Source organism: Brachypodium distachyon, chromosome 5, assembly GCF_000005505.3.
Source record: "Brachypodium distachyon strain Bd21 chromosome 5, Brachypodium_distachyon_v3.0, whole genome shotgun sequence".
Taxonomy (NCBI): Eukaryota; Viridiplantae; Streptophyta; class Magnoliopsida; order Poales; family Poaceae; genus Brachypodium; species Brachypodium distachyon.
The window spans coordinates 4,977,501-4,981,000 of record NC_016135.3 but is presented as its reverse complement, the minus strand read 5'-3'; positions in this window follow the sequence as shown (position 1 = coordinate 4,981,000).

The following is a 3,500-nucleotide window of genomic DNA, read 5'->3' as shown; positions in this document are numbered from 1 at the left end:
CCTCCGATCGGTACGCAAAACAACCGCGCTAGGGTTTGCCTGTCTCTCGCTTTTGCGCCGTCGTCGTAGTCTACTCCATCCTGAGCGCCGGCGTGCACCAGCGATCGGGAGAGCAGGTTTCCGGAACCTTTCGCCTTTGCGATCCTGTACGGGAGAGGGCGAATAAGGTTTTTGGGAAACACTCCGCGCGACTGATCGCTTCCATCATCACGGGTCGTCTACCGTCCAAGTCGGGCGGTGCTACGTGCCGCCGTCTTCGTCGCCAGGAACGTCGTCAAGTCAACTCGATCGTCATCGCGGCTTCTTCATCTTCATCAAGACAGTACGTAATCCGTCATCCAATCTACTGTTTAGTGATGATCTGCGAGATTATATTATTGTTGATTGTGCTGTTGAATATCTCTTGTATATTTGAGATGCATATGCCAATTGCTACCGTCGTCATGATCTATATTATGAAATTAATCATTAATTTGTTATTCTCGAAATTGCTTAATTTTCCAACAATCCAAAAACCTTATAGTAGGCAATTTCCTGATTTAACTATGGGTTTAGCCGATGCATTGAAGCCGGATAAATTTTCCGGGATGTACTTCAAGAGACGGCAATTAAAGGCCATGCTCTGGTGGCAAACTCTGAAAGTATTCTGGGTGACAGACGGCGAACCAGAGGGAGATTTATCTGAGGAAGCTCAGAAAAATTTCCCGGATGCCAATGTTGCCTTTAGAGGATGGATTATGAGTGTTCTTTCTGACCGTCTTTGTGACGTGTATATGCACATAGAAGACGGGAAGGAGCTGTGGGATGCACTGGATGCTAAATTCGGTGCAACCGATGCAGGCAGTGAACTGTATACCATGGAGTCGCTGAACGACTACAAGATGGTGGATAACCGTTCTGTAGTTGAATATGCGCATGAGATATAGATCATTGTGAGAGAGCTCAAGCTTCTCTCAAGTGTGAATTGTCCGACAAGTACGTGGCTAGATGCATTATTGCAAAGTTACATCCTGCATGGAGGAGCTTCGCCACGTCTCTGAAACACGAGAGACATGAGATATCAGTTGAACAACTGATAGCTTCCCTTGATGTTGAAGAGAAAGCTCGGGCTAAGGACACCACTGAGAAGGCTGCTGATATTCCGCCTAACGCCAATACGGTACAGAGGAATTTTCGTGGAAACGGAAAGAACAAATGGAAGAAGTCCGCTGTTGTTAACAACAAGCCTGCGCAGACTACTACCTTCAAGAAGAAAAAGAAAGTAAACAAAGGCAAGATGAATTGTTTCACCTGTGGAGAGGTCGGCCACTTTTCTAGAGACTGTCCTGATCGTGTAGATCGGAGAGGGAAAAAGGGGCAGAAGACTGTGAACGTCGTGACCGTTAGCGACACTGACACGTACGGTATTTTACCTACTGTACTTTTAGTGTTTCAATCTCCATGTTGGTGGATTGATACGGGTGCTAATGTTCATGTATGTTCTGACATCTCTTTCTTTACTTCTTACCAGCATGGAAGGGATTCAACCGTCTTGATGGGGAACAGGTCGCATGCAACTGTTCGTGGTGTTGGTACGGTTGATCTGAAGTTTACTTCGGAGAAGATCGTGCGGCTAAGGAACGTGATGCATGTCCCCTCCATGAACAAGAATCTCGTTAGCGGTTCCCCTTTATGCAGAGATGGTTTTAAGGTAGTTTTAGAGTCTAATAAAGTGGTTGTGTCGAAACATGGACAATTTATTGGTAAAGGCTATGAGTGCGGAGGCTTGTTCCGTTTTTTCCTTTCTGATTTTAGTGACATGTCAGTGAACCATATTTGTGGCAGTGTTAATGATGATGCAAGTGTTTGGCACTCTCGTTTATGTCATGTTAATTTTAGTTTAATGTCTCGGCTATCCACTACGAGTTTAATTCCTACTTTCACCATTGCCAAAGGTTTTAAGTGCCATAGTTGTGTGCAATCAAAGCAACCTCGAAAGCCCCACACGGCGGCCGAGGAGAGAAATCTGGCACCTCTAGAACTCATACATTCTGATCTTTGTGAGATGAATGGTGTGTTGACAAAAGGTGGAAAGAGATACTTCATGACGTTAATTGATGATGCTACTAGATTCTGCTACGTTTATTTGTTGCGAACTAAAAATGAGGCTTTAGACGACTGTAAAATCTATAAAGCTGAAGTTGAAAATCAATTGGAGAGAAAGATCAAACGTTTTAGGTCCGATCGTGGTGGCGAGTATTTTTCCAATGTATTTGATGAGTTTTGTGCGGAACATGGTATTATTCATGAGAGCACGCCTCCCTATTCTCCCCAATCAAACGGGGTCGTCGAGAGGAAAAACCGCACGCCGACTGACTTGGTGAATTCCATGTTAGCCACTGCCGGTTTATCTAAGGCATGATGGGGGGAGGCGCTACTGACTTCATGTCATGTCCTGAATAAAGTTCCAAACAAAAATAAAGAGAAGACTCCCTACGAGGAGTCGATTGGAAGACATCCATCACTTTCTTACTTGCGCACTTGGGGATGTTTGGCGAAAGTCAACGTTCCAATTCCCAAGAAACGCAAGCTCGGACCTAAGACAGTGGATTGTATCTTTCTAGGCTATGCTCAGCGGAGCGTGGGCTATAGATTCTTACTAGTTAAATCCGAGGTACCTGATATGCATGTTGATACTATTATGGAATCTCGTGATGCAACATTTTTTGAGAATATTTTTCCTATGAAAGATATGCATAGCGTTGCTACAATTTCTTCCGAAATATTACTTGAGTCTAGCATAACTGAATCTAATACATCTGATAATGAATCTGAACATCATGAGGATGATGTTGAGAAGGATGACAATGAAACTCCTTCCAGGAGTAAGCGACGAAGGATTGCAAAATCCTTCAGTGATGACTTCATTGTATACCTTGTGGAGGATACTTCCAAAACCATTGCAGAGGCATATGCATCTCCGGATGCAGATGATTGGAAATAAGCTGTCCGGAGTGAGATGGACTGTATTCTTTCTAATGGGACTTGGGAGCTATCTGAACGACCCCACGGTTGTAAGCCAGTACGTAATCCGTGATCCGATATACTGTTTAGTTATGATCTGCGAGATTATACTATTGTTGATTGTGCTGTTGAATACCTCTAGTATATTCGAGATGCATATGCTAGTTGCTACTTTCGTCATGATCTATATTATGGAATTAATCATTAATTTGTGATTCTCGAAATTGTTTAATTTTCCAATAAAACCTGCCACGGCAGAAGGGTTGCCCGTTTCTCGGTCCCGCGGCATTGTTTGGGTGCTTATTTTGAAGGAAACCACGGGTGTTAACCCCACCGGGTACAGTTAGTCCGGTCGGGCTGGAAACTCGGCAGATTTCCTGCCCCGGCAGGAATTGTCCTTGTCGCGGCAGAGGAGAGTATCGTTTTTTGACCTGCGGCAGCGGTTGGAAAGCGCTTCCTAGCATTGTGGCAGGGAACCCGCGGGGGGATGTCGGCCC